This window comes from Sus scrofa, chromosome 4 (genome assembly GCF_000003025.6).
Source record: "Sus scrofa isolate TJ Tabasco breed Duroc chromosome 4, Sscrofa11.1, whole genome shotgun sequence".
Lineage (NCBI taxonomy): Eukaryota > Metazoa > Chordata > Mammalia > Artiodactyla > Suidae > Sus > Sus scrofa.
In genome coordinates, this window is record NC_010446.5 from 62,465,976 (window position 1) to 62,492,142 (window position 26,167).

The following is a 26,167-nucleotide window of genomic DNA, read 5'->3' on the forward strand; positions in this document are numbered from 1 at the left end:
TTTCCTGTAGACTTAAGTTCAAGTGCTGGAGTCAACTGGCAAAAGCAAACCTTAAAGTACCCTTTTGCTCCCATCTCTGTTGCTCAGATTCCTACCCACAATTCCAAGTACCACAACAGGGCTGGAGTTCTCTTTCCCTCCCTCTGTGTCCTTGTCACAGCCCCATGCAATGAGTGAATGTCTTGGGCCTAGAGGTAGGAGCACAAAGGCCTGGGAAATTCCAACTGGAAAAGAGAGGGGCCTTCTCCAAATGACTGGGCAGAGCCACTTGGGGCTGGTTCACATAGGCAGTTGAACACAGCGCTTGTTTTTTTTTTTTTTTTTCCTAGTCAGTCTCCGTAGGAGAGGGCCAGACACCATTACTAGGTGAGACCAGATGGCCGAGTTCCCATTCTTTCTTGCCTTGAAGTCTAATTTTAGTTATGAGATATGACACTTGATCACAGTAACTGTGCTTGTGGCTTTATTCAGCATCATTGCTTCAAGGCTCCCAGTCCCAGGCCCACTGTGAGCCCCACTCAGCCCTGCAGCCACCCCTAAACCCTCTGGCCATCATTAAGCTCGCGATCCAAGCCACCATGAGGTGCCATCTTGCGCTATTTACTGCTGCTTCATCTCTACCAAATTTTCCTCATAACCTCCATTGTAAGCTGCTCCAGGGCAGGGGCCATGACCTGTTTGGGGATTCCAGACATTGCTGGGAGGGTCAGGAAAGAATGGCAAAAGCCTGAAGCAAGAATTTTTTTTGTCTCACGGGAACCCAGAGTCAATGCCAGGACACTAGGAGACCATGGTCCTGTGAGCTTGACTTTGAAAGAAGGGTACCTCAGAAAGTTCTGGTTCAGCTACGCTGCCCCAAATTCCACTTTTCTTACTGGGTTGTGATATTGCTAATAAGCATGCTTTGACTCGTCACCTCGAATTCATTTCTGACAGGCACGATTCACCTGAGGATCACACTACGGTTTGAACTCTCTGTCTTTCAGAGGTAACGTCATTTCTAGCATGATGGTGGTATTGTTTGCATAGTGTCTGGAACATACATGACAGGAGGAAGATCTGATTAGGAGGAAAATATAAAGTTAAACAAGGTGGTCTGGGGTGAGTTTTTGTGCATGGAATTAATTTCACATCCAGGTTTGGATGATCTCATAAATTGGTCTTTTGGTTGGCAGTTTCACCCTAGTCCACCAGATTGAATTATTTCCTTGTAATTCAGACCCCCTGGGTAGCCAATAATGAAGAACACATTGAGTGTCTTGGCTAGTGTGGCCGGTGGGGGACGGATGCCCACAGTTGTCTGAGAGCGGCCAGCACTGAGCTCAGCCACACATCCTTCGGGGGCAATCGGTGATATGGTCACCAGAGTTTTGTTGCAATGTCAGGGGAGGGGGTGGGATGGGTGGGAGGGGATCCCTAGACCACTGAGTCTGACACGGTGTGTTCACACTGTGAGATGCGTTTCAGACAATTGGCCCAACAAACACCCATAGGACGATGGGCCCCCAAACTTCTATGGCGCCTCAGAAAGATATTGGCTCAAGAGACCCACCATGTGGGACCCCAATTACAGAGCAATGGGTTCTGTAGTTGCCTTTGGAGGAGCAGTCCTTGTGTATCTGGGGGGCAAAAACTTGTTTCCTTGGAGCAAGAATCTGAGGTCCTTCAACTCTAGTTGAGAGGAACAGACTTACAAGAGAAATAAAAGCTATCTCCTTTTGACTCTGCAGGGTGTACTCCACCACCCTCCCAAGCTGTGTCTTCTTTCTTCTGGGTAGGAAGATGGGGGGCAAAGTCTTTGAACCTGGCCCAGAACCAAGCCGTCCTAAGGCTGACATTTGATGACAGGAACTGTGTGTTTGTGGCTTTATTTGGCATCATCTATGTAAGTCTCCCAGCCTTGGGTCCATAGTGGGCCCTGCTCAGCCCTGATTTCCACTCCACCCTCACCCCACCCTCTGGTCAGAAAGCCAGTTTCAGGGCCTGTATATCATTGGCTCCTTCTGAAATTTACAAATAAAACAGCCCCCTAAGACCTGTTACCTCGTCAAAGATGGTGGAAATTGATCCAGAAAACACCTTTGCCTTGAACCCCATGGCCCTGATGCCTCCTCCACATCCAGCAGCTGCCTCTGCGGGGCTCAGGCCCCCAACTCCCATGTTCATCATCAGCCTGGCTGGAAGGACAATTTGCTGCTCTCCACTTGGCCACCCTTGCTGCCTAGTGAGGTGGTTCTAGATTTGGTCTGGGAGCTGTTGGCACATGCCCCCGAAACTGTAGAGAAACCCAAGCTTTGTTCAGAGAAACATGCTCCTTAGGACCGTCACCATTTACAGGGTGACTCACTTTCTCAATCTGTTGAGGACAGGGGTCTCCTGGGACATGGAACTTTTAATGCTAAAACCAGAAACACCAAGCAAACTGGGACAGTGGGTCCCCTGTGCTGCCAGCCTCCATCCTTTAGGATCAAGGAGGGGAAATCGAGATGTTTCCTGCATCGGCACAGCTTCCCTCTAGCCCTGGGCTTCCTAGACACCCCAGGAGACGCAGGCCATTGTTCTCGCCACCATCCAGTCAGTTCTCTCAGACTAGGTCTGAGATTTGTAGCCCTGGACTCCATTTAAGCCCTTTCAGCAAGCCGCCTCCTAACTTCAAAAAGATACATGCACCCCTATGTTCACTGCAGCACTATTCACAACAGCCAAGACATGGAAACAACCTAAATGCCCGTCAACAGATGAATAGATTAAGAAGATGTGGTACACACATATGGCGGAATACTACTCAGCCGTAAAAAAGACAAATGCCATTTGCGGCAACATGGATGTAACTAGAGATTCTCATACTACATGAGGTAAGCCAGAAAGAGAAAGACAAATACCATATGATATCACTTATTTGTGGAATCTAAAATATGACACAGATGAGCCTATCTACAAAACAGAACCAATCACGGCCAAGGAGAGCAGACTTGTAGTTTCTGGGGAGAGGGGGAGGGGAAGGAGTGGGATGGACTGGGAGTTTGGGGTTTGGGGATGCAAACTGTAATATTTAGAATAGCTGGTCAATGGGGCCCTACTGTACAGCACAGAGAACTGTGTGTGGACTGGGTCACTTTGTTGTACAGCAGAAATGGAAGAAACATTGTAAATCAGTTGATAATAATTTAATAAAAACAAATAAATAAATCCGATCTTTAAAGAAAGAAAGAGAAAGAAAGAAAAAGAAATCCAGGGTAAAGCACCTAGCTTCTTCTCCCGTGGTTCTCCACTCCCTCTCAGATGCCGAGGGATCTCTCTGGCCCCCTCTGTAATCTCCCACAGAGGCTGGGATGGAGCCTTGGCAACCCAAGCATGTTATAAGAGCTGTGCGAGAGCTGGTCAACAGATTTCCTCCTGCCCGAGGCCATCTGAATGTCTTTATAGGATCCTGAGTCAGAGACTGAAGCTTCACCGAGGGCAGTGTCCTTGCTAAGTCTGGAAAACATACACAGATTCTAAGGAGTGGAGACATTTGTTTTTGTCAGGAGACGGTGTGTCCTACCAGGAAAGAATGCAGAACGCAGGAGGCTCCTAGTCACATGGGAGCCCCGAGCCCTGCCGGCGCATGTCGTTCTCAGGCCAGGATGGAAGGGGAGGGTCCCAAGGGTTCTGTTCCAACTGCCTTGGCCCTGATCCTGTTTCCCTGCCCTCCCACGCCACCCTCAACCTCTGGAACCATCGGCCGCATAAGAAGGAGAGCTGGCACCCAAAGCCACAGGTGGGGCCATCTAAGAAACAGGACAGGAGTTCCCACTATGGCTCGCTGGTAACGAAACCAGCCAGTATCCATGAGGATGCGGGTTCAGTCCCTGGCCCTGCTCAGTGGGTTAAAGATCCGGCGTTGCCATGAGCTGTGGTGTAGGTCACAGACATGGCTCGGATCCAGCATTGCTGTGGCTGTGGTGTAGGCTGGCAGCTGCAGTGCTGATTGGATCACTAGCCTGGGAACCTTCACATGCTGCAGGTGCTGCCCTAAAAAGGCAAGAAAAAAAAGAAGAAGCAAGACAGTAACCACTGGATCCCAGGACCAGAGATTTCCTGCTGTGTGCAGTTCTCATGAAGCTTATTCCCCTATGTGAAAAACCACAAAGTACAACTGGTGCATCTCTAAGGCAGCACTGAAATAACATACTTGATGTTCTGCCTCCAGCAGTTCTAAAGAACTTGAAAATCTTACTATTGTGTCTGGATTTTTGAGAGTTTTTTGGGTGGACTAAAATGACTAATAACCCAACTCAATGAGCCCTAGAAGAGGAAGGAGGAGTACCTTCCAAAAGCTGAAATTCTGGAGCCTCATCATCAATGGGCTGAACCCCAAACATTCTGCAGCCTGATTCTATGCTACTTCCTCTGCAGGCCCTTCTAGGTCAGGCTGATTTGTCTTCTCTTTGTCTTCTACACATGCCTGTCCCCATCCTGTCCCCATGTTTTCTCACCTTCTCATATCTAACATGTGCGACCCTCTCCCTTCCCTCCTCACTTTCCTTTCCAGGCTCAGTTCAAGTCTGCCTCTTGCATGAAGCCCTCCAGGATTTGCCATCCTCTGCCTGCCCAAACCCATGGCATGGGCTGCCTTATTCCTTCTCTCCTTAGCAGATGGTGAGCTCCATGTCCCACATGTTGTGTGCATGTCTGTCCCCTTCACTGAACTGCAAGCTCTCTGAAGGCAAGGTCTATCTGTCACTTTCTGGGCACATCCAGCCAGAAAGGAGAAATTCAGATATGATTGTTGATATCATTTGATCAAAGGGAAACCCCAATTTAAAAACCCAATGACACCTGCATCTGCTCTGTGATGCAGCCACTGCACCTCTTAGGATTTACCCAAGAGAAATGAAGATCAAAATGCCTGTACAAGAATGCCCATAGTGGAGTTCCCATCGTGGCGCAGTGGTTAACAAATCCGACTAGGAACCATGAGGTTGCGGGTTCGATTCCTGGCCTTGCTCAGTGGGTTAAGGATCCAGCGTTGCCGTGAGCTGTGGTGTAGGTCGCAGACACAGTTTGGATCCCATGTTGCTGTGGCTCTGGCGTAGGCCTGCTGGCTACAGCTCCGATTAGACCCCTAGCCTGGGAACCTCCATATGCCATGGGAGCAGCCTTAGAAAAGGCAAAAAGACGAAAGAAAGAAAGAAAGAAAGAGAGAGAGAGAGAGAGAGAGAAAGAAAGAAAGAGAGAAAGAAAGAAAGCAAGCCCGCCCATAGCAACTGTATTCTTGATAGCCTCATGGGAGTTCCTGTTGTGGCACAGAGGGAATGAATACGACTAATATCCATAAGGACTCAAGTTTGATCCCTGGCCTCACTCAGTGGGTTGGAAATCCGGCATTGCCAGGAGCTGTGGTGTAGGTCACAGACTTGGCTCAGATCCCACACTGCTGTGGCTGTGGTGTAGGCTGGCAGATGTAGCTCTGATTCGACCCCTAACCTGGGAACTCCCATATGCCATAGGTGCAGCTCTAAAAAGCAAAAAAATAAATGAAATGAAATGAAAATAAAGTAAAATAAAAATTAATACCCCAAACTATAAACAGCCTACCTGCCCATCAACAGGAAATTTTTTTTGGCTGCGCCCATGGCATAAGGAAATTCCTGGATCAAATCCCTGCCACAGCTGTAACCAGAGCCACAGCAGTGAAAACTGCCAGGCCTTTAACCCACTGAGCACAAGGGAAGTCTCCACGGAAATCATATAAACATACAAAGAATCTTACGAATTCATCTCAGATGCATGCTACTGAGCAAAGGCTTGCACAAAACAGTCCACGCTAAATGACTTTATTCAGGCAAACTCACCTCATCTATGGTGGAAACTATGAGGGCAGTGCTTGCTTCTGGGGGGGTCAAGTGGGGAGTTAACTGGGACAGAGGTGGGAGAGAACTCCCTGGGGTGATGGCGGTGTTCCAGGCATATGCATTTGTCAGACCTCAAAACTAAATCCTTAAGATTTCTGCAGTGCATTGAAAGTTAAACTTTTATCTCAAGGAATTCCCTGGTGGCTCAGTGGGTTAAGGATCAGACATTGTCACTGCTGTGGCTCAGGCCGCTGCTGTGGTGTGAATTCCACCCCTGGCCCGGGAACTTCTGCATACCATGGGTGTGGTGAAGAAATTTTTTAACTTCAAAATAAAAACCATTAACAAATATTGAATATTTAGAACATGCATGTTGGGGAGTTCCCATTGTGGCTCAGCAGGTTACAAACCTGACTAGTATCCATGAGGATGTGTGTTTGATCCCTGGCCTCGCTCAGTGGGTTAAGGATCTGGCGTTGCCATGAGCTGCGGTGTAGGCTGGCAGCTGCAGCTCTGATTCGACCCCTAACCTGGGAACTCCCATATGCTGCAGGTGCAGCCCTAAAATCAAAATAATAATAAACATAATAACATGCACTTTGCAGAGGGGAAAATGTATTGACTGAGGGAGAGAAAAATGGAAAGATATATGAAGAAACAAACATAGTAAAATAAAGCAAAACAGAACAGCTGGTGCTGGTCACCACCCAAACCATGTTACTGGCATTGTCTTTAGCTCTGCTGCTGCAGGGGATGGGGAGCTGGAGAGCTGAAACCTCCTCTAATGGGGTTTTGGGGAGGAAGTGGGCTTAGGGGCCCCCAGGTTTCTAGGGAGCCAGGAGGGAGGCAGAAGTGAGGAGTGAAGTTGGAGCATCCAGGGGGCAGGGCAGGAGGGCAGAGGGAGGAAGGAACTGGCAGGGAGCCCTGTGGCTCAAGGCTCTGAGATCCAGCCACTGCCCAAAGGGCTGCACCCTCCCTGGCACCAACCAAGTGGGAAGAAATGTTCAGTGAATGGCAGGTTGGCTGGACTCACCGCATCGCCAGGCCTACAGCTCATGAAATCCAGAGTCAAATTCATGGTTCAAAGGACTATCTTTTCCTAGGAAACACTGATAATCCAAACCACATCTAACCTCATTCCTCCCTTTGATAGGGTGACTGGGCTGGTAGATCAGAGCAGAGCCATGGTTTTCATCCATCTGGATTTCAGCAGAGGTTGCAAACTGGCAGCCCTCCGGCTGGATCCAGCCCACAGATGTGTTATGTGTTTTGTTTGGCCTCCCAGAGGGTTGGATTTTTTTTTTTTTAAGTTTAGTTTAGTTTAGTTGCCAAGATTTCTAAATCACAGAAGATCTGGATTGTCTGTATCTCTTGAAACATTGGAAGATCCAGCAACCAAGGGCCTACATGGTGACAGTTGGCAGGAGTGAGTGGCAGCTGCCCCCTCAGAGGCCTGGACCGCCTTCCTTCCCTCCTGACCCCCAGCTCGCTCTGTGGGTTGGGCATCCAGCCCATGCATATCATGTCACTTGTGTGGACAAGGATGGGGATGGTAAAACTAAACCAACCTTGATGTAATAAATATTGACTGAGCACTTAGCCAGTGTGGCTTGTTCTGGGGACACAGTGGAGAACAAATGACTTAGTCCCTTTTCTAAAGGAATTTAGGTTCTAGATGAGTAAACAGACATGACAGAAAGAAAGAGGGAGAGACAAAGAAAGAAGGAAGGAAAGAAAGAAAGAAGAAAGAGAGAGAGAGAGAGAAAGGAAGAAAGGAAGGAAGGAAGGAAGGAAGGAAGGAAGGAAGGAAGAGAAAAAGAGAGCGAAGGGCCTGCCTCATGTGGAAGTTCCCTAGCCAGGGATCGAACTTGAGCTACAGCCCCAACCCGATCTGCTGCAGTGACAATTTCAGATCCTTAACCTTCGATGTTTGGGTTCCCCTCTCACAGATTCTGACTTACTTGTTCTGGGATGTGTCCTGGGCATCTGAGTTTTAAAAGCTTCCTGGTGACTCCAATGTGGAGAACTGCTTGTTGATCCAAGGCAGAGGTCCCCAAAGCGTGGTCCCTGGACCAGCAGCAACAGCACAACATATTGAAGTTTGAGAACCATTTCTCTATACTCTGTGCTCTTTAGTCAAGAAATAGATGCACAGTGTTTCATCTGAACCTCATGTGGAAAGGGAGATTGGGCAGATACTGTCCCTTCCATCAGCCAGATAGGGGGAGAAAGAAATTCTGTGATTTGCCTGACAACGGAAGACTAGAGACCCAAAACGGAGTCCTCTGAAGATGGAACAGAGGTGGGTGTTTACAGAGGACCACTGCCCACCATGCTGCTTTCATCAGCTAACAGGTCTGATACTACCCCCTCCCCAAAAAGGTAGTCACAGGAGATACCAGTGAATGGAGCAGAGGGTCAGCAAACTGTCAAGGGCCACAATGTCTCTGTCAAAACTACTCAGCTGGGCCATTGAGGCACAAACATGGCCATAGACTACATGTGAATGAATGAGTGGCTGTGTGCCATAAAACTTTATTGACAACCTGTAGGTGGGGGGGCTGGATTTGGGCATGATTGGATTCTGCTCTGGATTAAGGGTCAGCCTAGGATGTTGGCCTGGGTCAGGCCTCCATTGAGTACCCACCCTTTGTCCACACATAGACATTGTTCATGGACCTAGGAGGTCCTGCTGTGTGGTTACTCCTAGGCTGGGAAGTGGTGAGGGCTGAGACCCAACCAGAGGACATGGAGGTGGAGATGGAGATGGGGACAGGGATGGAGATGGAAATGGAGATGTGAATGAAGATGGAGATGTGGGTGGGGATGGGGAAGGGGATGGAGATGTGAATGAAGATGGAGATGTGGGTGGGGAAGGAGATGGAGATGGAGATGTGGGTGGGGATGGGGAAGGGGATGGAGATGTGGATGAAGATGGAGATGTGGGTGGGGAAGGAGACGGAGATGTGAATGAAGATGGAGATGTGGGTGGGAAGGGGGAAGGGGATGGAGATGTGGATGAAGATGGAGATGTGGGTGGAGATGGGGATGGAGATGTGGGTGAAGGTGGAGATGGCTTCCCTGTGTTTCCTTCTTCATGGAGACTTTGGGAGGTATGGTTGGTGGGACCCCAAGGTCTGGGCAGGTCACCTAAGTGGCAAGGCTGGCCAGGCTATTCTCTGCTAGTCCTGCAGGGGCAGAGTCCATGAGCTTGCTATCCAAACTCAGTAGCTCATTCTGGAAATTATCTTTATGGAAAATTTTGGGACATTATAAAGCCACTAAATATAGAAGGGAAAAAATAAGAACCGAGTGAGACGAAAAGTGAGAAAGACCCATCAGAGGTGCCAGAGGGTGGGCTCTCGCACTGCTAAAACACGCTCAATTTCAAACCCACAGAATAATTGCCAGAGTTAGCAGCTGTGCACACTTAACCCTGTGATTTCTAAGAAATGAAATGCAGCTCTACAGAGAGAGAGGGAAATTCCTCAAGGAGTGACAAACGATATCATACAATTTTTTTCTTTATTTAAAAAATTGTCTTAAAATATGTATTTTAATATATATACATTATATCATATATTTACATTATAAAGCTTAATAATATAATGAAAACCTGTGAACCCATCACCCAGCCAAAGAACTAGGACATTGCCATAATGCCTATATCTAATGTTCTTTCTCCACTGGGTGCTCCAGGCCTCCTCCCCAGAGGTATCATTATCTTGAATTTGGGAGTTTATCATTGTTATATATATATGTGTGTGTGTGTATTATTATGTATATATAATTATATATTTACACATATATAGTTACACATAATTATATTTGTATGTTTGCTTATATAGCAAGTTGTTTGCTTTTGCTCATTTTTGAGTTTTATCAAGATGGCATCACGCTACTATATGTAGCCTCCTGGTCTATCTGTCTTTTTCCTTCCTTCCTTCCTCTCTTCCTTCCTTTCTTGTTTTTTAGGGCCATACCCACGGCATGTGGAAGTTCCCAGGCTAGGGGTTGAATCAGAGCTGCAGCTGTAGGCTTACGGCACATCCGCAACAGCGCCAGATCTGAGCCACATCTGCAACCTACACCACAGCTCACGGCAATGCCAGATCCTTAACCCACTGAGCGAGGCCAGGGATCAAACCCGTGTCCTCCTGCATACTAGTTGGGTTTGTAAGCCACTGAACCACGATGGGAATTCCTGTTTTTTTGTTTTGTTTTGTTTGTTTTTTTACCCAATGTTTTTAAGATTTTTTTTTTTTTTTTTGTCTTTTTGTTATTTCTTGGGCCGCTCCCGCGGCATATGGAGGTTCCCAGGCTAGGGGTCAAATCGGAGCCGTAGCCTCCAACCTATGCCAGAGCCACAGCAACGCGGGATCCGAGCCGCGTCTGCCACCTACACCACAGCTCATGGTAATGCCGGATCCTTAACCCACTGAGCAAGGCCAGGGACCAAACCCGCAACCTCATGGTTCCTAGTCGGATTCATTAACCACTGAGCCACGACGGGAACTCCTTTAAGATTTATTGATGTTGAATGTGGTTGTAGTTCATTCATGTTCATGGATACCTAATACTTGATTTCATGACTATGTTGAGATTTATTCATTCTTTTGTCAATATACATATGTGCAAAGGATAGAATTCTTTGTTGGGGGACATATAGATGTTTAAATGCTCAAAAAATTCCAAATTGTCTTTTTTTGTTTGTTTATTTTTGCCTTTTTTTTGCCTTTTCTAGGGCCACTCCTACAGCATATGGAGGTTCCCAAGCTGGGGGTCGAATTGGAGCTGTAGACGCCGACCTACACCAATGCCACAGCAATACAGGGTGTGTGATCTACACCACAGCTCACGGCAATGCCGGATCCTTAACCCACTGAGCAAGGCCAGGGACCAAACCCACAACCTCATGGTTCCTAGTTGGATTCGTTAACCACTGAGCCACGACGGGACCTCCCCCAAATTGTCTTTAAAAATGTTTGGACCCATTTACACGCATACTAGTAACATGTCAGGGTTCCCATAATTCACATCTTCTCTCACACCAGATACGTATGTGTGTGTGCGTATGGATATACACATGGAATCTTAGTATATTCATCATGTGTGTATAAGTACATCTTATTTTATAAGTTATTTCAATCACACAAAAAGGTAGAAAACTGAACCCTGCATATAATGGTCATTCACCTTCGCTAAAGACAAATTATTCACCAATCTTTTTCATCAGTACGCCAACATCCTCAATGTCACACCATTGCACTATAAATATTTCAGCACAGATTTTTAAAAAAATAAGGACTCTTTTCACTATAATATTATCAATACACCAAGAAAATAATAGTAATTCCATATATTAGCCAATACTCAGTAAGTGTTCAAATCTCCCAATTATCCATAATTTTTTTTTTTTTGTCTTTTGTCTTTTTAGGGCTGCACCCACAGCACATGGAGGTCCCCAGGCTAGGGATCAAATCAGAGCTCTAGCCACTGGCCTACACCACAGACACAGCAGCTCGGAATCCGCGTCGAGTCTGCAACCTACACCACAGCTCAAGGTAACACCGGATCCTTAACCCATTGAGCGAGGCCAAGTATCAAACCTGCGTCCTCATAGATACTAGTCAGGTTCATTAATCACGAGCCATGATGGGAACTCGTATCCATAAATTTTTATAGTTTTATAGTCTGAATCAAGATTCAAATAAAGTCTATACATTTGGAATTTGGTATGTTGCTTAACTCTCTATATGTTCTCTCTTTCTCTCTTCCTCCCTACAATGTATTTGTCAGACACAGCAGATGCTGGAACATTTTAAACTATTGGTCCAGTTTCTAGATCAGCTTTGGAGCTCTTGATACTTTCTAATTTTTCTTGTCATTTTTTATTTTTCCTATTTAATTAGCTTTCCTCCTGTTTTCAATCTATTTCCACAAAGCTGTTTCTAGTATTCTCTAATTATGTTTTTAATTTCTACTCCATCTGTTATATCTCTCTTTTTCATTCTTTACATCTTTTCTGCCCTCTCTTTTTCTTCTTAAGACATTACAAGTGACAAGAATTTTGTCACTTGGCTTATTGATTTTTTTTCCCTATATCTCTCCTTTTTATTTTTACCTTTTTATTTTTTATTTTATGTATTTATTTATTTTGCTTTTTAGGACTATACTTGTGACATATGGAAGTTCCCAGGCTAGGGGCTGAATCAGAGCTGCAGCTGCAGCCTATGCCACAGCCATAGCCACAGCAGTGCGGGATCTGAGCCACATCTGCAACCTCTGCCACAGTTTGTGGCAACGCCAGATCCTTAACCCACTTAGTGAGGCCAGGGATTGAACCCACATCTTCCCAGACTCTATGCCAGGTTCTTAACCTGCTGAGCCATGATGGGAAGTCCCTCCATTTTACTTTTTGAAATCTGTAATTATTCATTTTCTGTGCTTCTCTGTTCTCCTTTCTGAAATATGTATATGGTTAATTTATGTATGATATATATATATGATAAAGCATTTTGTTTCTTTTTTCTTTTTTCTATTTTTTCTTTCTCTATTAGTTTGGAATTTATATCTTCCTTTGCTGTTCTTTTAGTGATTTCTCTTCAAATATTACTATGCACATTTTTCTTAACAAAATCGAAAGTTTATCTGTATTAATTACCCTCCCAAATTAATGCCAGCGTCCTAGAACATTTTCCCCCTGATCATCCCCTCCTAATTTACACGGCGTTGTGGTTCAGTGTTTTAGTCCTGTCCTTTTATTTTTCTTTTGGCCACACCCATGGAAGTTCTCAGGCCAGGAACTAATCCTGCACCACAGCAGTGATCCAAGCCGCTGCAGCAACAATGCCAGGTCCTTAACCCATTGTGCCACAAGGGAACTCCAGTTCTGCCCTTCTTTTAACCTAGCAAATTTGACGTCTTTGTGACTGTTATTACTACTGTGTTTCACACATATGTTTTCCTTTTTCTTTTCTCAACATTCCTTCTACCTCAAACCCCTTATAGTTTAACTTTTCTTCTTGCTGAGGTATAATCCTTTAGCTTTAGACATTCTTATTAAAGGTTCAGTGCAGGAGACTCTCAGTAAACATCCTAATTTTATCCTCGGTCTTGAAAGATAAGTGCGATGGGTACTCGAGTGTTGGTTTGAAGTTACCTTCTCTCAAACATTTGAAGACCTTGTTCCGCTGCTTTTTTTCTTTAAAGTGGCTGCACTCACAGCATATGGAAGTTCCCGGGCCAGGGACTGAATCCAAGCCACAGCTGTGACCTATGCCCCCGCTGTGGCAACGCTGGATCCTTTAACCCACTGCACCTGACTGAGGACCAAACCCGTACCTCTGCAGTGACCTGAGCCACTGCAGTCGGATTCTTAACCCACTGCACCACAGCAGGAACTCCCGTTCCACCACTTTTAACTTCTACTGTTGCTCTTATCTGCTGTTATTCTAAGTGTTATTCCTTTGTGAACAATCTCGGTTTTCTCTCTGGCTGCTGTTAATATCTCCTAGTTGTCTTTGGTGTTCAATGGTTTTATTATTGTGATGAGGCATGAATTTCTTTCTCTTTCCCAGATGTTATCTGGAAAAATTTCAAGGGTAAAGAAAACAAATCCGAGCACAACAAATACCTGTTTACCTTCATCTATATTCACATCAACATTTTGCTACATTTGTTTTCCTGCTCTATTTTTTTCTGAGCCATTTGAAAAGAAGTTGTAGAATCATAGGATTTTATCCCTAAATACTTCACGTGGCATCCCTTAAGACAGACTTTCTCTTATATACCTATATACCATTATCATACCTCCACAAATGACCAGTTCCATAAAATTATCTAATATGTAGCCCATATTCAAATTTGCATAGTTTTTGCTTTGAATCCAGGATCTAGGCAAGAATCATTCTTTTGTATTTGGGTGTTGTGTCTCTTTAAACTTAATTTCTTAACAGCTTTATTGAGGTATATTTTACATTCCATTGAATTCACCCATCGTTAAGTACACAATTTGATGTATATAAATGTATGTAGTTGTGCAGCCATCACCACAGCCAAATCTTAGGACACTTCCATCACCCCTGAAGCTTCCTTCATGACTCTTTTAGCCAATCTGGGCTCCCACTCCCATTCCCAGACAATCACTGACCTGCCTTGTGTCTCCATAGATTTGCCTTTTTTAGGAATTTCACATAAATAACAATATGTGGTCTTGTGCGTCTGGCTTCTTTTACCTAGTATGATGTTTTGGAAGACCATCTATGTGGTTGCACGTTAGGGAAACAACCATCATGCAACCTGTCACCCTTCCCCCTGCTGGAGCAATCAGTGTGCCTAGAACATGTCCTTATATGGAGGCCAGGCGCCTAGCTGTTGCTTGGCCCCAGATTCTTCTTCCTTATTAGGAGAAATCTCTCCCTGTTCTGGGGTATTTAGTGACCTCCTTTGTACTGCTTTAGCACCTACTTCATGAGGCAGCTGGCCAACCCCACTAGTATATCTGCTCACTCACCCACCCCACCCACCACGGGAAGGAAATTAGTCTTTGCCTGCAGCATAAGAGGGCATATGCAGTCCATTGCCCTGTGTCAGTTATGGGGAGGGACCTGCTGGCCGTGCGAGACTGTCACGCTCTCGAGATACTGACCCTGGAATTCTCTGCATAGTGGGTTAAGGATCTGATGTACTACAGTGTTTTGGGTCACTGTTGCGGTGAAGGTTCGCTCCCTGGCGCAGGAACCTCCACATGCCACAGGTGTATCCAAAAAAAACCCCCACGAAGCCAAAGGAGATGCTGACCTTGCTGCATATCTTCCCTCCAATCAGTGCCTTGTGTGTCGGGTCCTCCTTGGTAACTCTGAACCCACAGGTGATGCTATGGGCCAGGGTCTGTGAGCTCCTGTTTCTGGTGGTTGGCGATGTTCTGCTCTTCATTATACTCCATGCAGTAGGAATCCTCATTCAGGATTGGTAGCTGGATTTTCCTACTTGACATCCCATGTGTCAGTTGTACCTTTGTTTTACTGTCATTATTCTACCATACTGATATACCACCTGTTATTTGTCCATTCGCCTAGTTATGACCATTTGGATTGTTTCTAGTTTCAGACTATTATGAATGATGCTGCTTATACAAGTTCACATGGACACAGTTTTCTTAGGTAGATACCTATTAGTGAAATTGCTAATGGGTTATGTAATAAGTATAGGTTTAAATTTAAAGACACGGTCGAACTGATTTCCCAAGTTTGGTTGTATAATTCTCTATTTCTATCAGTAACGTGTGAAAATTCCAGTTTCTCTGAATACTTAACACTTGCTGTTGTTAATCTTTTGAATTCTAGTCATTATACTAGGTGTGTACTGGTATCGCATTGTGGCTTTAATTTCCATTAAGCCTGATCAAATATAGCATCTTTCCTGTTCCTCTTAGTCATTTCTCTTCGGTGGTTATCTGTGTAAATATTTTGACCATTTTTAAATTGGCTTGTTTGTCCGCTTACTGTTAAGATTTTTTTCACTTTAAAAAAATTGTGGTAAAGTATATATAACATGAGTCACCATTTTACCTGTACAGTTCTGTCATTAAGTTTGTCCACATTGTTTTGCAACCTTCACCTTCTTCCACCTCCCAAACTTTTCCATCTTTTCCAACTGAATCTCTGTACCCATTAAACACTCACTCCTCATTCACCTCTCTCTCCAGTACTTGGAAACCACCGTTCTACTTTCTGCCTCTATGAATTTGACTTCTAAGAATCTTATGATATTTGCGGAAGTATGCAATACATGTACTTTTGTAAGTGGCTTATTTCACTTAATATGATGTCTTCAAGGCTACTCATGTTGCAACATGTGGCAGAATTTCCTTCGATTTTTAAGGGTGAATAGCATATAATAGTATATAAAGTATTATATACCATATTTTGTTTATTCATTCATCCACTGATGGACACTTGAGTTGAGTTGTTGAGTTTTAAGATTGTTTTTTATATTCAGAGTGTGGCCCATTTTACCAATATTTTTCTTTCATGGCTCATGGTATTTATTTATTTATTTATTTATTCATTCATTCATTCATTCATTCATTTTTAAGGGCTGCCAGTGTGGCATATAGAAGTTCCCAGGCTAGGGGTCTAATTGGAGCTGTAGCTGCTGGCCTACACCACAGCCACTATCTGCAACCTACACCACAGCTCTTGACAGCACGGGATCCTTAACCCACTGAGCAAGGCCAGGGATCAAAACTGCATCCTCACGGATTCTAGTTGGGTTCATTTCTGCTGGGCCACAGTGGGAACTCCTCATGTTACTCATTTTTATTTTATTATTATTTTTTAATTTTAATTTAATTTAACTTAATTTAATTTAATTTTTGCTTTTTAGGGCTGCACCCATGGCACATGGACGTTCCCAGTCTAGGGGCTGAATTGCAGCTGCAGCTGTAGTCTATAGTACAGACACGGCAACACTGGATCCAAGCTGCATCTGTGAACCATACTGCAGCTTGTGCAATGCCAGATCCTTAAACCACTGAGTGAGGCTAGGGATCGAACATGCATCCTCACAGAAACAACATCATTCTTTAACCTGCTGAGCCACAGTGGGAACTCCTAAAATTTTCTTTAATCTGTTTTAGTAATTTTTGTCACTTTGGGAATTTGACTGCTTCATCTAAATTATCTGATTTCTTACATAAAGTTGTTTATCATATTCCCCAATATTAATTTCTCTAGGGTCTATAAATATGATACTAGTTTCATTTATTATTTTAGTATTTTGTGCCTTCTCTTCCCACCCCCCCACCCCTCCGCTCCCGTCAGTTTAATTAAAGATTTATCAAATCTGTGGATTCTTTTTGAAAAACTAACTTTTGGTTTCCTTGATTTCCTCTATTATTTTTCACTTTTCTATTTGTTCATTCATATTCTGATCTTAATTATTTCCTACCTTCTACTTATTTGGGCTTGAATTTTTTTTTTTTTCCTAGCTTTTTGAAAGAAAGATTACATGGCTGATTTTAGATTTTCTTTCTTTTCAATACATGTCTTCAAAGCTATAATTTACCCTCTCACCATACTTGAACTAAAATCAAAAGTTCGATATAGTGTGTTTTTCTAATTTGGTTCAGTTGAAGATATTTTCTAATCTTATTTCCCTGCGATCTTTTTGTTGACATAATGTTTTCTGAATAACCTGGATTTTGCCTTCATACCTACTTGACACAAGGTGTTGTGGGAATTAATTAAGTGAGTGACAGTGTGTGACTGAAACCCACTCTGTCTTGGGGTTCAGTTTCTAATGCTAGAGGTCACCATGAGAGGCAGCACAGCCTGGTAGCTATGACCATGGACTCTGAAGCCAGGTCAGCATTCCTAAATACCATCTTTATCACTTACTGGCTCTGTGACCTTGAGTAAGTTATTTCATCCTTTGTGGCCCAGTTTCCTCACTCTATATTGTAAAGTTGCTGTGAGCAGTAAATGAGTAATATATCTCTAGCACTTAGTGTCTGGCATGAGGTAAGTCTGACATGTTTGCCCATTAATAACCAAGCTTAAAGAATCTCTCCCTTGGAGTTCCTGTTGTGGCTCAGCGGGTTAAGAAACTGACTAGCATCCATGAGGATGTGGATTCCATCCCTGCCCCTGCTCAGTGGGTTAAGGATCCAGCATTGCCATGAGCTGTGGTGTAGGTCGAAAAGGTGGTTCAGATCCCGTGTTGCTGTGGCCGTGGCATTGGCTGGCAGCTGCAACTCTGACTAGATCCCTAGCCTGGGAATTTCCATATGCCGCAAGTGCAACCCTAAAACAAAACAAAACAAAACAAAACAAAAACAAAAAAATTCTCTCCCCTTTAACGGTGCCTGGTGGAACTGAATGGAGAAAATCAACAGGAATAGTCAAAAATAATTTTCTGTGTTGTAAGACTTCTTAGAGAAGAAAGTATCAGAGCTGAAACCAACACAACTTTATATTTGAAAGGCATAGTCTACTGTGAAGTGTGAATACACATAGGAACTTAAAACTCTGAGTAAAAGAAACAAAAGGATGATAACCCCCAACACACACACACACACACACACACACACACACACACACACACGCACCCATCTTGCTTATATTTTATAGCATTATTAGATCATGAGAATCCCAAGTATCTGCGATAACTGCAATTTTCCTTTACGATGTTATACAAGTCTTTAGGTATTCTTTCCTTCTGATTTTTTTTTTTCTTTTTATGGCTGTGCCTGTGACATATGGAAGTTCCTAGGCTAGGGGTTGAATTGGAGCTGCACCTGCCAACCTACACCACAGCCCCAGCAACACAAGATCCCAGCCACATCTGGGACCTATGCCACAGCTCGTGGCAATGCTGGATGCTTAACCCACTGAGCAAGGCCAGGGATGGAACCCATGTCCTCATGGATACTAGTCACTTTCTTAACCTGCTGAGCCACAATGGGAACTACTGACTCTTAACATTAATAATTTGTTGAGCTGTCTGTTTCATCACCAAGGCGCAAGCTTCTTGAACAGCAGAGACAGCAGGTTTTCATCAGTGCCTGGCATATAGTGGGTGCTCAATAAATATTTGTTGAGTTAATATATGTATTTTTACTATGTATTAATAATATGTACGTGAATAAATGAAGGTATACGTAAACAAACTCTAGAGACGTCCACTGCCCTCTAGGCCTGTGTGGGTATTTTCTCTAAGACCCCTTCTTAGAGCAGTCAGTGAAGGAGATATTTCATTGGTTTAAGTGGAAGTGGCCAATGCTGATTGAGGTGGATGAGCAAAAGTATGTGAGGCTCTGATACGTACGAACGAACGAACTCTCCTATGGTATTTGGAAGACAAATTATTTTCCAAAATAATTCCCCATTATAGGCAAAGAGTCGTGTGATGGTTAATTTTATGTGTCCACTTGACAGGGCTAAGGGATGTCCAGAGAGCCAGTACTATGTTATTTCAGGGTGTGTCTTGAGAGCCTGTTCCTGGCAGAGATTCTGTACTCGATTCCATATTCGATTCTTGTGTAAAGAGAGTGCCCTCATCCTTGGGGGTGGTCTTCATCCAATACACAAACAGGCGAAGGAAGGGTGAATTTCCTGCCCTCAGTGGAAGCCCCAGGTTGCCAGGCCTTTGGATGTGGACTGGATTGTACCACTGATTTTGGATTTTCCAGTTTACAGGCAACAGATTGTGGGACTTCTCAGCCTCCTAACTACATAAGCCAATTCTTGTAATAAACCTATGTATCTATCTACTTCATCTTCATCTATCTATCCATCATCTATCTATCTTTATCATCTATCTATCTAGTCTATATATCTTTATCTACCTAATCATCTTTATCATCTATCATCTATCTAATCTATATATCTTTATCTATCTAATCTATCTTTATCATCTATCTATCTATCTATCTATCTATCTATCTATCTATCTATCTATGTATCTATCTTTATCTTCCCATCTATCTATCTAATTCCCTACTCGTTGTGTTTCTCTAGAGATCCCTGACTAATACAAATACATTATGGTTGACTTCCCCAAAATCTGTTTGACCTCAGATAACTAGCCTAAGCCTGTTAGTCTAAACCAACTAGGTAATTCTGTTCTCCTCTCAGTGATGGCTCAGGACCCACACACAAACCAGTTCTGTCTAAGTGGGACTTAAGAGGAAGTCTGCTAGGAGGCTGCTGGATAAATTCCACCTCTTTTGTGAGAAAACCATGGGACTAGATGCTATTTCTTCTTCTAATGCACACTGTTTTATCTGGATACCCTGCCTGGAAGAGCTGCATCAACAGCATGATGATGGAGCCTGTCCAGAAAGGGCAGAGCAGAGAGAAAAGAGCCTGAAATGCTGATTGGTGATGCTTTGCTTTTTTTTTTTTTTTTTTTTTTTTTGCTTTTTTTTTTTTTGCGTGTCTGAGGCATGTGGAAGTTCCCAGGCCAAGGATCAAATCCACACCACAGCAGCAACCCAAGCTGCTGCAGTGACAACACCAGATCCTTAACCTGCTGCACCACAAGAGAGCTCCTGATTGGTGATGCTCTTAAGCAGTTAAATCAAACAATCTGAGGAGTCACCCTGTGGCCCAGTGGGTTAAGGATGCGATGTTGTCAATGCTGTAGCTCTGGTTACTGCGATGGCTCACATTCCATCCATGGCCTGGGAATTCCTATATGCCACAGGAGTGGCAAAAAAACAAAAACAGGAGTTCCCGTCGTGGCGCAGTGGTTAACGAATCCGACTAGGAACCATGAGGTTGCGGGTTGGGTCCCTGCCCTTGCTCAGTGGGTTAACGATCCGGCGTTGCCGCGAGCTGTGGTGTAGGTTGCAGACGCGGCTCGGATCCCGCGTTGCTGTGGCTCTGGCATAGGCAAGTGGCTACAGCTCCGATTCAACCCCTAGCCTGGGAACCTCCATATGCCGCGGGAGCGGCCCAAGAAATAGCAACAACAACAACAACAACAAAAGACAAAAAGACAAAAAGACAAAAAAACAAAAACAAAAACAAAAACAATACCCCAAAAAACCAACAACCTGAACCCTGGCCTACCAGTGTTCTTCTTTTGTGAGATAATAAATTTCCTAACTATTTAAGACAGATTGAGTCAGAGTTGTGTGCACTTCAGAAAAAAGCACCCTTAAAAACTAGCAAATGTTATATAAGCACAGATTGTTATTACTGGAAGAGAACTTGAGATAATCCAGTTTAAAGCTCTCATTTAAAAAATAAGGAAATGGAGGTCCAGAAAGGTTAACTAACTTGTGTAAAGTCACATGTAGAGTGAAAATCAGGAACAGGACTGAACCCAGACTTTGGGCTCTTAACTATTACTTTTTCTCTAATATTTGGTAATATATAATTTCATGGTCAAGAGAATAATATTTACAGAATAGACGTGTTGAACATATATGCCTGTAACTGCCCTCCAGAAGTTTTTGGAAAAACTTTTTTTTTTTTTTTTTTTTTTTTTTTTGCTTTTTAGGGGCATATCTGCAGCATATGGAGGTTTCCAGGCTAGGGGTCTAGTTGGAGCTGCAGCTGCTGGCCTGCACGATAGCCACAGCAACGCAGGATCTGAACCATGTCTGTAAACTATACCACAGCTCACAGCAACACCAGATCCTTGACCTACTGAGTGAGGCCAGGGATCAAATCCACATCCTCAAGGATACTAGTCAGGTTTGTTAACTGCTAAGCCACAGTGGGAACTCCTGGAAAAACTTTTGCTATTCTAAACAGGTGCAGCCTCTCCTTTCTTCCACCTTCTTCCTCCTGGAAAGAAGACGTGATGCCTGGAAGTGCTGCAGCCATCTTGCATCCATGAGACACAAGGCCAATCCACTAAAAATGTAGAGTGAAAGGACAGGAGCCTGGGAATCTCCTCACCAGTTCTAGAACGGCTGACATAAAAAACATATTCATATTTGTACAAGTTGGGCTTATGAAACTGGAAATCAAAAGCATACTTAACTGATACTATGAACCATTTCTCTCATACCGCACACTTCAGATTGTCACTGACTCCAACAACCAGAACGCAGCCAGAAAAAATTTTAAGGGAATATGTGAATTTCCTCTTGCATTTACTCTTCTTAAAGTATATCTCATTTGTTTTTTTTTTTTACTTTTTATTTTGAAAAAAATTTCAAACCTCCATAAAAATTGTGAGAATACAATAAATTCCTAGATCCTTTTTGTCTAGTTCACCAATTGTCAGTGTTTTGCTACTTTACTCTCTTTCTCTGTCTCTGTGTTTATTTCTCTCTCTCTAAATATATATATATATGTAATTTTTTCTGAACCCATTGAGAATAAGCTGCAGACATCTTGAGCTTTAACTTTAAAATATTTCTATGTGTATCCCACAGAAACTAAGATAGTTTCATATAACTACCATTTAATTATGAAATTTGGGAAATTTGGATTTCCTGTTGTGGCTCAGCAGGTTAAGACCCCCAGATAGTAACCATTAAGATGTGGGTTTGGAGTTCCCATTGTGGTGTAGTGGTTAAAGAATCTGACTAGGAACCATGAGGTTGTGGGTTTGATCCCTGACCTTGCTCAGTGGGTTGAGGATCCGGCGTTGCTGTGAGCTGTGGTGTAGGTCGTAGATGTGGCTTGGACCCCGCATTGCTATGGCTGTGGCATAGGCCAGCAGCTACAGCTGTGATTAGACCCCTAGCCTGGGAACCTCCATATGCCATGGGAGCAGCCCTAGAAAGGGCAAAAAGACAAAAAAAAAAAAAAAAAAAAGATGTGGGTTTGATCCCTGGCCTTGCTCAGTAGGTTATGGCTCTGGTGTTGCCATGGCTGTGGCATAGGCCAGCAGCTATAGCTCTAATTCGACCTCTAGCCCAGGAATTTCCAGGTGTAGCCAAAAATGAAAAGGAAAAAAAACAAAAAAAAAGAAATTCAGGAAATTTAACATTGATACAGTGCTGTTTCTAAAACATGGGTCACATGCACATTTCACAAATATCCTGATGCTGTTTATAGCAACTTTTGTCTTGACGAGTATCCGGTCTAGGCTGACACATTCCATTTAGTTGTCATATCCCTTTAGTCTCCTTTACCCGGGATGTTTGCTCAGAATTTCTTTGACTTTTACGAAACTGATTTTTAAAAAAAACTGGCTGGTGGTTTAGTAGAATTTCCCTTGGCCTGCGTTTATCAGTTTAGTAGAATTTCCCTTGGCCTGGGTTTATCTAGAAATTTCGTCATGATTAGGTGCCGGTTACGCATGTTTGGTGGAACCCACACTGATGACGTTGTGTCCTTCTCAGTGCCTTGTGTCAGGAGGGACGTCATGCCAGTTTTACCTTTGACCAGTGGAGTCAACTTTAATCACTTGATTACAGGGGAGTCCAGCTTTTTCTTATAAATCTACTGCCTAAGCTCTCAGTGGGATAGAGTCATCTTTCTTAAGTGACCGGTGGCCTACACAGAGTCATTCCCATGGTTTCCGGGAGAGACTGTGAATTACAGGGCCCTCGGTAAGGGATGGGTTTAGGATATTTTTTGAAAGCCGCCTTTGGAATAAATGGCAATCTGTCCCTCAAAGACGCCATAAGCCCGGCGCCAAATTATTTTGCAAGTCGGTGGGAAAGTGGTGATAAGCACCCAGGACATCTGGTTTCCCTTAAAGAGAGTGGAGCTTCCCCCAAATAGCGCTCCTTCACACCTGAAGAAGTGAAACGGTCCTGTTCCCATGGAATCCTCAACCAATGTGGCCCCGACCTGTGATTTATACAAAAAGTAGCTGTTCCTTAATTTTCCCCACAATGGCTTCATTCTTACCTTATGAACCTGCTTTGTCAGTGTTCGCTTTGATTTATGGAAGATTTCAAACTCCCCAAATAACGATTCCTTTTCTTTTCATTAAAGTTAATCCCCACAAAGACACTTTCATCCGCTGATTAGTCATGCCCCAGTGAACCCTGCTAACCAGAGGCTAAGTTATTGATGTGTTAAAGATGGAATCTCTAAGTCTTGGGACCACTGAAGAAATCCCAACATGTTATTTGACAGTCCGACTTTCACAATGTATGGCCTCCTTTGAGCAGCCTTGGTCGCACGCGTTCCTTGGGGTCCATAAATCTCTCTGGCCCAAACGCCTGTGAGGGCTGAGTTATTGTGGGGCCGAGTTGATGCTGCCAACACACACTGCCCTGCCCCCCAGTATACCGTGGTGCCTTCTCCAGACTCCAGTTTCCACTCCCAGTCACATGCATTCAGCAGCAAATCTATCACAGCAGAAGTAGCAGTTCATTGTTTTATGCCCTGCCTGTGGCTTTCCTCATAAATTTGCACCGACCCACAAGTCAATAAGGCTGTAATTCGGGTGTTATACGGGCCGCCAATAGTACTCACCCGTCTGCCTACCTGTTGATGTCGAGCGATGTGTACTCTTGTCTCAGCCATGAGTAAGTCTTTTTTTGTTTGTTTGTTTGTCTTTTTGCCTTTTCTAGAGCCGCTCCCTCGGCATATGGAGGTACCCAGGCCAGGGGTCTAATCAGAGCTGTAGCCACAGGCCTGTACCAGAGCCACAGCAACGTGGGATCCGAGCCGCGTCTGCGACCCACACCTCAGCTCATGGCAACGCTGGATCCTTAACCCACTGAGCAAGGCCAGGGATCGAACCTGCAACCTCATGGTTCCTAGTTGGATTCATTAACCACTGCGCCATGATGGGACCTCCGAGTAAGTCTTATTAGATGGTGATGAGGTCCTATCTGCACAGAAAAGCAGCCTACATGGATATGGAGGTGTGGAGTAATCCTTATCAACCAATTTAAAATTTACGGATCCAAAAATCAGTAAATCTTAGGCCTTTTTACACATGGGAGGCTCAGTTGGGTGCTATTAAAGCCACTATTTCTCAGTGGGCAAGACAGTTCATGGGCAACATGGTCCCTGCATCGTACGATGTTTAGTGTGTAGAATCCTCAATACTCACAGTCAATGGCAAGAGAGACCCCTAGTCAGTATGATGATCTCAAATGCCTGCAGATTTTTTTTCTGAAAACATTTTAATCTGTCCCCTGGAAAGATACCACCCCACTCCCTGCCCCCAGCTAAGAACCATACCCTTAAACAAAAGAAAAACAGCAGGTGGTACCACCTTCCCAATATATGGAGAGAAGCCCAATCCCAGGAAAATATATCCTTGACCCTGGCACTGGATCCAAGTGTTTGTTGTGTTGTAGTTGTTCTTCAAAAAAGAACCATTCCTTGGGGAGTTCCTGTCGTGGCTCAGCGGAAACAAATCTAACATCCATGAGAATGCAGGTTCGATCCCTGGCCTTGCTCAGCAGGTTAAAGATCCGACGTTGCTGTGAGCTCTGGTTTAAGTTGCAGATGTGGCTCAAATCCCAAGTTGCTATGGCTGTGTTGTAGGCCAGCAGCTACAGCTCCAATTTGACCCCTAGCCTGGGAACTTCCTTATGCCTCAGGTTTGGCCCTTAAAAGACAAGGAAAAAAAAAAAAAAAAAAAAAAAAAAAGACCCATCACCGGGGCTTGCTATTGGTCTCTGGAGTTGGGGGTAGGCAGTTTTGCAGTTTTTCCCTTACTCCATAGGATCTGACACTATCTCCATGTAGATAGCATCAGAATTGAATTAAGTTCATTGTTTGATGGTGGGGAAAATCCACACATCAGTACTGGGTGCCGAGTGGGAATTAGAGGATGTTAGACAGCTAACATCCTCCTCAACCACCTTGCCACAATTTCACCAGCCTCTTCTCTCTCCAGAAGAAATTGTGGTTATGAATCTGTGGGTGTAGCTCCAGACCACGGTGAACACCCTACATATATTTTTATGCGCCCCAAGAAAATACACGGTATTGTTTCATATGTGTGTTTTTATATAAATTATTACAATATGGTACATATAACATGAGCATTGCTTTTATTACCTAGCAGTAGATTTGGAGGGTTACCTCTATTGATCCATATAGATGTGGTTCATTTCTCTGAATGTCCTGTGCGTTGTTCTGTGGGGGCTTTTCCCCGCGTGATGTACATTAATAACTCACATTTACAAGCAGTGCTGCATTGGCGGTCTTGCCTGTGCCCCCTTGTGCTGAGGTCCAGGTGTCTCTCCGCAGAAGATGCTTAGAAATGGAATTGCTGGCCCGGGGACTAGGAAATTTGAGTTCTAATAGATATGTTCACTAGCTGCCCCTCAGAGCCAAGTGGTTCTTATCTACTATCTAACAGAAGCACTCAGGTTTCTTTTTCCAAAAATCTTCTCCAGCACTGATATTAATAAACTTAAATATTGCCAATCCCAATGCGGTAAACTAGGGCCTCATTGTTTTCAGTTACCTTTTCCTGTATACTGCAGAGACTGAGTGACTTTTTTTTTTTTTTTGTCTTTTTAGGGCCACACCCTTGGCATCTAGTTTCCAGGCTAAGGGTGGAATCAGAGCTGCAGCTGTTGACCTACACTACAGCTCACCACAATGCTGGATCCTTAACCCACTGGGTGAGGCCAGGGATCAAACCCGCATCCTCATGGATACTAGTCAGGTTCGTTACCCTGAACCACAACAGAAACTCCCCTGAGTGACTTCTTGTTTATTAGCCATTTATATTTCTCTTCTAAAAACTGTTTATAGGAGTTCCTGTTGTGATGCATCGGAAACGAATCCGACTGGGAACCATGAGGTTGCGGGTTCGATCCCTGGCCTCACTAAGGATCCCAATTGCCATGAGCTGTGGTGTAAGTCGCAGACTTGGCTCGGATCTGGCATTGCTGTGGCTCTGGCGTAGGCTGGTGGCTACAGCTCCAATTAGCT